General features: G+C 51.8%; 1 long non-coding RNA gene across 2 annotated transcripts; it reads right to left on the bottom strand.

Annotated features, from left to right (window-relative positions):
• Positions 1-2,722: 2,722 nt before the first annotated feature.
• Positions 2,723-8,153, bottom strand: LOC105474282 (uncharacterized). Of its 2 annotated transcripts, XR_982740.2 has the most exons (4): positions 8,115-8,153; positions 5,215-5,320; positions 3,720-4,597; positions 2,723-3,407 (listed from the first exon to the last, which is right to left on the bottom strand). It is a non-coding gene; the product is annotated as an uncharacterized lncRNA (long non-coding RNA). The 2 variants fall into 2 exon arrangements; XR_982739.2 differs by lacking the exon at positions 8,115-8,153 and having other exon boundaries at positions 2,724-3,407; positions 5,215-5,551.
• Between the last annotated feature and the right edge of the window lie 15 nt (positions 8,154-8,168).

Genomic DNA, 8,168 nt, shown 5'->3' on the forward strand with positions numbered 1-8,168 from the left:
CGAGTAGCTGGGACTACAGGCGCCCGCCACCTCGCCCGGCTAAGTTTTTGTATTTTTTAGTAGAGACGGGGTTTCACCGTGTCAGCCAGGATGGTCTCGATCTCCTGACCTCGTGATCTGCCCGTGTCGGCCTCCCAAAGTGCTGGGATTACAGGCTTGAGCCACCGCGCCTGGCCTGAGAAAGGCTATTCTTATCCCAGGGTGATGTGATAAAAAGTGACTCTATCAGAAGTGACAGTTAGACCAGCCCCCAATCAGGTATGACCACCCTTAAGGGCTTTGGGGGAGATGCAGTCTATCAAAACCTGGCAGAGGAGGCAGAGTGGACCCGGACCGAGGCTGAATGGAACCCGAGTGGCTGGGTTGTGGAGAAAAATAAAGCTGAGAAAGAAATAAGGAAGGCTGGAGGTGGCAATCTAAAATTCGGTGGTTAGGGAAGGCGTCACTGAGGCAAAGACCTGAAAGAAGTGAGAGAGCACGCCATGGAAATATCTAGTGGACAAACATTCCAGAGAGTGGGGATGGCAAGTGCCAGGAGCAAAGAGGAGAGTCATAGTGGCACAGGTCAGAGAGTAAGGCAGAGGTCCTACCACGCAGGGTCTTGTGAGCCATGGCAGGGACTTGGATCTTATTCCAAGTAAAAAGGGAAAAACAGCTGGGCGAGGTGGCTCCTGCCTGTAATCTCAGCACTTTGGGAGGCCTAGGGGAAGATCGCCTGAACCCAGAAGCTCAAGACTAGCGTGGGCAATATAGTGAGACCACATTCTCTACAAAAAATTTAAAAAATTATCCACCTTGGTGGCATGAGCCTGTAATCCCAGCTACTCTGCAGACTGAGGCAAGAGGCAGAGGCTGCAGTGAGCCAAGATCACATCACTGCGCTCCAGCCGGGAGCACAGAGCAAGACCCTGTCTCAAAAAATAATAAAATTAAAACTGAAAATAAAGGCCGGCATGGTGGCTCACGCCTGTAATCCTAGTGCTTTGGGAGGCTAAGGTGAACAGATACGTTGAGCTCAGAAGTTCAAAACCAGCCTGGACAACATGGCAAAATCCCCGTCTCTACAAAAAAAATACAAAAAATTAGTTGGGCGTGAGGGTGCACGCTTGTAGTCCTGGCTACTTGGGGGACTGAAGCAGAAGGATCACTTGAGTCTGGGAGGTCAAGGTTGCAGTGAGCTGTGTTTGGACCTCTGCATTCCTGCCTGGGTGAGAAAGTGAGACTCTGTCTCGAAAATAAATAAATAAATAATTTAAAAAAATAAGATAAATAGAAAACCTCTGAGGATTTTAGGCAAGAAATTGTGTGGGTCTTCTTGGCCCTATGCCTGCTCCTGGTTAGAATGTTCTGCTTCGGCCGGGCGTGGTGGCTTATGCCTGTAATCCCAGTGCTTTGGTAGGCTGAGGTGGGCGGATCACCTGAGGTCAGGAGTTCGAGACCAGCCTGGCCAACATGGCAAAACCCATCTCTACTAAAAGTACAAAAACAAATTTGCCAGGTGTGGTGGTGGGTGCCTGTAATCCCAGTTACTCAGGAGGCTGAGGCAGGAGAATCACCTGAATTCGGGAGGAGGAGGTTGCAGTCAGCTGAGATTGCACCACTGCACTCTAGCCTGGGCCACAAGAGTGAGACTCTGTCTCAAAAATAAATAAATAAATAAAGAATGTTCTGCTTCCTGGCCGGGTGTGGTGGCTCACGCCTGTAATCCCAGCACTTTGGGAGGCCAAGGCGGTTATGGTTAGATCACCCGAGGTCAGGAGTTCAAGACTAGCCTGGCCAACATGGTGAAACCCCCGTCTCTACTAAAAATACAAAAATTAGCTGGGTGTGGTGGTGGGCACCTGTAATCCTAGCTACTCAGGAGGCTGAGGCCGAATCACTTGAACCCAGGAGGCAGAGGTTGCAGTGAGCCGAGATGGCACCATTACACTCCAGCCTGGGCGACAAGAGCGAGACTCTGTCTCACAAATAAGTAAAAGAAAAAAGGCTGGGCACGGTGGTTCATGCCTGTAATCCCAGCACTTTGGGAGGCCAAGGTGGGCAAATCACGAGGTCAGGAGTTCAAGACCAGTCTGGCCAACATGGTGAAACCCCATCTCTACTAAAAATACAAAAAAAAGCTGGGCGTAGTGGTGGGCACCTGTAATCCCAGCTGCTTGGGAGGCTGAGGCAGAAGAATCGCTTGAAACTGGGAGGCGGTGGTTGCAGTGAGCTGAGATCGCACCACTGCACTCCAGCCCTGGCGACAGAGTAAGACTCCGTCTCAAAAAAAAAAGAAAGAAAAAAAAGAAAAAAGGAAAAAAAAAGGAATGTTTCTTGTATAATTGATACAGCCACTTTGGAAATCAATTTGGTGCTATCTAATAAAATTGAACCTGTATATATTAAGTTTGACTCTTAATTCTATATCCTAGAAAAACTCCTGCATCTGTGACTGGGAAACATGTACAAGAATGTTCATGGCAGCTGGGCGCAGTGGCTCACACCTGTAATCCCAGCACTTTGGGAGGCTGAGGCGGGCGGATCACGAGGTCAGGAGATCAAGACCATCCTGGCTAACGCGGTGAAAACCCGTATCTACTAAAAATACAAAAAACTAGCCGGGCGTGGTGGCGGGCGCCTGTAGTCCCAGCTACTTGGGAGGCTGAGACAGGAGAATGGCGTGAACCCAGGAGGCAGAGCTTGTGGTAAGCTGAGATGGTGCCACTGCACTCCAGCCTGGGCGACAGAGCGAGACTCCCTCTCAAAAAAATAGTAATAATAATGTTCATGGCTACATTGTTTATAACAGTCCAAACTGAAAACAACTCAAACATTCACCAACAGTAGAATGAAAAAAATAACTTGTGGCATATCCATGCAATGAGTACTATGCAATAATAGGAAGACAGCTATGTGTAACAACTTGGATATATCTCACAAGTTGAACAAAATAAGTAGGAAGCAAAAAGTAATAGAGTATCATTCCATTTATAGAAAGTTCAAAAACAGGCAAAGTTGAGCAGTATTGTTCATGAAGGCATACACAGGTGCTAAAACTATACAGAAAAACAAGTAATTTCTGTGTTTACGATTATTACAAACGTCAGGATGGTGGTTTCTTTTTAGGGGACTGAGGGAATTGTGAAAAGGATGCATGGGGAATTTCTAAAAGTATAGGAAATACTCAATTTTTTGACCTGGATGGCAATGAAGTAGGTATTGACTTTATTCCATTTATTCTGTATACTGTTTATAATGTATTTATATGCTCTGTACAGAAGGAGGAAATAAAAGTACCACTTGTTTCTCAGCTCCATGCCACCTCGTTCAGGTCATTATGCTGACATTAGAGGACTTCCAAATGCTCGTCTTTCCCACCAGACCTCGAGGACAGTGATCTCTTTATTTCTGGTACCTGTCAGTACCTGGCACATAACAGATACTCAATGTTTGCTGAATTGGATTAAACTGAATTTCTTAAGTCTCTCATCCCATAGAGAAGTGGGCAGCTGCAGGGGAAGTGGAGGAACGCTGCTATAGTGAAGAGAGCTCACGACCACCAAGATTTGGGTTCCCATCTTAGCTCTGCCAGTTCCTAGCTGTGTGATATTGAGCAAGTCACTTAACCTCTCCAGTTCTTACTCCCTGCTCTGTTAAGTGGGGATGATAATTGCTGGCTCTCTGGACTTCCCTGACTTGTGGATTAAATGAGATAATGTACATGTCTAGCACAATACCTGGCACATAGTAGGTGCTCAATAAAAGATGGCTTCTCCACAACCCCCTCCCCCAGCTCCACATCTTTTCTTCAAAGGAGTCCACCAGAAGGGGCAGCCAGACATCAAAGGGTGGGCTGGTGCAGAGATGTAGTTTGGTCAAAGGCTGGCAGACAGGGAGATCTAACTGAAGCTGAATAGAACCCAGGCAGTTGGTGGGAGTTGGCAGGGGAAGCAGGATGCCTGGGTTCTGGGAGTTTCCATCCAGGGGAAGTCCCAGGTGTGGGTGTGGGGGTGCCAGGCTGGCCCCACCCAACACCCTGGCCCCAGGGGATGTGGGCACAGGGAGGAAAGTGGGTCAGAGCAGGGCTGGGATTTAACCCCATTGGTTCCATGACCTCTTTGCTGGCTCTAGAGGAGGCACAGCCACAAAGAAGCCTGCTCCCTCTTTCAAAGGGCCCCCAATTCCTTTTCAGAAAGGAAGAAACTTGAAACTTTGGTGTCTGGGTAGGAGGAATTGGAAGCTCTCCAGTGGACAGAGGAGAGAGAACCCCGTATCCCCTGGATGGAGATTCTGTGCAAAACAGACAGCTACATCCACCCACACATTGGCTGGCAGACACCTGTAGCACTCACCTCACACATACTCCAGGCAACTGTGGAGGCAGACATGCTAGCTCCAGGGAGTGGGACAGGTCAGGGCTGGATCGGGGAAGGGGGGCTGGGGCATGGTAAAGCAGGCTCAGAGGAGAAGGCTTTCTGTCTGGTGAGGCTCCAGCTGGGCAAATGCAGGAATCCCTCACCCTGGAGGATTTGCCAGCATGGGGCCTTGTTTTCCGTAGTATAATCTCAAGTCTCAGCCTGTGAGTCGTCTTCCCTCTCTGTGTCTGTTTCCCTTTCTGGAGGAAATGAATGCATTCTGGTATCTCAGCGTCCTGCTATGACCACGAGGAGGTGCTTACCATCCCTCCCTTATGGCATATTGAAATCCAAGCAGGTCACAGGAATGAAAAGACCCTCTTCTTTTTGGGGGAGCAACTGGCTGAGGGCCAGGACCTCAATTCCAGGGCCTTTGTACATACTCTTGAGCAGCACATATATTTCGCTGCCCTTCCTTCTCTCTAATCTCCCCTCATTTTTTCTCCGAAGACTTTCCTGATCTTGGCAGGGGGGGAATGCTCCTCTGCTCCATTCTCATGGTACCTCATGCCTCTCCACACTGATTATTCCAGTTGCAGTTTTGTGGATTATTTTGTTAACATCTGACTCCATCAGACTGTGAACCTGCCAGGGACCATACCTGGGTATTCCCAGAACCTAGCACAGTGCTTATCACATAGTGGATGCCTAATAAAGATTTGTTGAATTAATGCATGGTGCCTGTTCAGGGAAGAAATTCCCAGAGCTGTTTAGGTTAATCCTAAAATCCTGAGCTTCAAAATTAAGTCCTTATTCTATGTGGGGTTCTGGGCAGCACTGGGGCTGGTAAGGACCTTCCACACACAAACTCACTCACCAGGAGAGTCAACGAGCTGGCAAGCAGCAGAACAGGCCTGGTACAAGGGATGGAGTGGAGCAAGCACCAGAGGCAGGGCTGGCATCAGCACTGGCACAGAGCCTGCCTAGGGGGAGGAGGTGGGAGAGGAGAGGAAGAAGGGAAAAGAGAGGACACATGTTGTACAAAACATGTTTTCATCACGCTCTCCCTGGGTGCCCTGGTCTCCAAGCCCTGAGAGCACTTCCATGCCTTAATGATGTCCTTGGGGGTTGCAACACAGCTCCCCCACCACCCCCCATAGACATCTGCCAGACACCTCTGAGTATGGCATAGGACATCCCCCACACCACCAGATTTGGGCATGGGGAAATTACCTATTCAGTGTCCTGATGCTGGAGGGTTGGGAGGGGGTGAGGGTGAAAATTAGGGTGGGGCAATTTTCATCCTCACCACTGTCCACCCCCTCCAGCATCAGGACACTGAACAGGTCATTTCCCCATGACTTTCAGGACAGGTGGGACAGATATCTGCATCCTTTTCCTCTCCTCATAATCTCTCCTTTTGGTCTTTGCTCTGGGATGAGGGGAGCAAGCAAAGCCTGGTCTTAGGGCCCCCAAGATATCATTTCTCCAAGTTGCCAGGGTGACAGAGTGGAGCAGCCACAAACCGAGCAAAGCCTAGAAATAGGGATGACCCAAGGGAAAGAGGAATGAGGGGAGCCCCCTCCACCAGTTTCCAGAGTGGGTAGCCCTCTTCCCAAGCCTCCTCCTGGAATCTCTGGACAGAAAGCTGGCTCTGTTGCAAGCTGGGGAGAAGAATCTGAAGCCCTCACAATGCGCTTCTTCCCTGTCCCCCAATCTGCTGCTGCTGCTTGGTTTGACTTCCAAACTGCTGCAGTGAACAGACCCCAGTCACTGGGTCCTGGGGAGGGGCGGTAGAGGGGCTGGGGGTGGAGGCAGTGGCAATCCCAAGGGGAGGGGCCAGCATAGGGCGGGTCTTCCTGGGCATCGCTGCTTGGCTGCTGTCATCGGCTGGGGACGAGGAGGCCGCCAGAAGGGAGGAGCTACAATTACCAAGACGGATGGATAGACAAACGCCCACCAGAGACAAAGACCCAGGCAGACAGACAGACAAACCAAGACAAAGGGAGGGCAGAGACAGTTGGAATTCTGACTCCCTCTGTCTTCAGAGGCTACCCCAAGTGTTTTGTCCCCCGATTTAAGCTTCCCTGGCCCCATATGCTACCTAGATGCACTGTGTCAGAGCTCCAGCTGTTGATCTTTGGGACCAACCCGAAGCCCCTCCACAGGAGGAGAAGGGAAGAGTTCAGCGAGATGATAACTCAGCAGGGAGAGGAGAGTGTCACGGGTGGTGCCTGGTTCTGTGTCAGAATGCCCGGCCAGGGAGGGAGTGGTGCCCTCGCCTGGTTCATGAGGACAGGAGGCTCATTCACTGTAAACCAAGTACAGATGTGCTGGAAGGGGGAGGGGAAAATTAGGGCCACATTCCCAAACCACAACCGGGCCCGCCCTCCTCCCGCCAGCCACCACTAGGGCAGGGCAGGAGGGGTTAACTTTGCAGCCTCTTGGCAGGATCCCTGCCACACAGGCGGGGCGCCATCCCACCCCAGCCTGGACGCCTGGGTCCAACTCCCTGACATCCGCCTCTCCCACACTGCTGAGAGCTGCTCCCAGGGTAACCAAGCAAAGTCAACAGCTGCTAGGCCACCTGGGGACGGGACCCTGGAGTACCTATTCCCAGCTCTTCCTATCCCTGGAGTGAAAGGGAGGGCTTGTCTGCACCCCCATTGCCGTCTCGCATTCTCCTGAGATAGCCACAGCATGCCTCTTCTTTCCCCCTCTCCTTCACCTGACTTTGGCTACCAAAAGCAGCCTTTCCCAGGAGGGAGGACACCTGGCCCCCAGAGGGGAGCAAGGAGAGAGCCAAGTAATTCCAGTACGGAAAATGTGACGTGACCCAGAAGTCTGTGTCCCGGGTCCTGGCCACCCTGCGAGCGTTGCTGGGGAAAGTACTTTGGCTATGTCTGTCCAGCCTACCAGCCTAGCTCAGATCCTCCCCTCCTCCTCTTTCTCCCTCCCAACTCCAGTCCCCATGGGAATGTTTGGGATCCATGCACACAGCTTGGACTACAGACCCCTTCTTTTCTCTACCTCTGTCCTCAGTGGAATGGAGAGTGAAACCACTGGGTTCGCACTCTAGGGTTGAGAGTCTGTCTATGTTGAAGCAGAGAATGCCCCCATCAGACGCAGACACTGACTCTCGGCACTGGCACGCGCACGCGCGTGCACACACACACGCACGCGCACACACACACACCCAGAGTCAAAAGCATTCATGGCACATCTACCAGGCAGGCAGGCAGGCAGGCAGGCCGGTGCTGGTTAGGGCAGACACACACCCTCTGCCTGTGCTTTCTCTCTCACACCCAGCCCAAGGCTCCTCCCACTCCCAGTCACAGTTCCTCCTGCCCTCCTCTCCAGCCTCTCCCCCTCCAAATCCAGGCCTAAAGGTGGTGACAACATTGGCAGCCAGGGACCTAGGCGCCCTAACTCCACAGGGAAGATGTCTGTGAACCCTGGCCTCAGCACCCCCAACAACAGCCACTAGTCAACCAGTTTGCTCCTGGGACCAAGGGACTGAGGTGGGCTAGGGGAAGGGAGAGGCTACTTGGACCTGCAGGTGAAGGCTGAGCAAAGAATAAGGGCAGGAGCATCTATTCTAGATCTGGCATACTTCTGCCCGGCCACTCCAGCGCCCCGTTGCCTACCCTGGGGAGGCACCAGAGACTGGCCTCGGAAGAGTCACAGCCTGGCCACAGACAACTAGTCCCCCCAAAACGCAGAAAGGAGAAAAGTGCCAGAGAGAAAGGGTTGGCATCACGGGGCCAGGACACTGACCTCCTCTGCCAGCCGTGCCCGGCCTCCCAGGGGATGGAGTCACGGAAGCCTAGC

The sequence above is a fragment of the Macaca nemestrina genome, chromosome 10, assembly GCF_043159975.1.
Source record: "Macaca nemestrina isolate mMacNem1 chromosome 10, mMacNem.hap1, whole genome shotgun sequence".
NCBI lineage: Eukaryota > Metazoa > Chordata > Mammalia > Primates > Cercopithecidae > Macaca > Macaca nemestrina.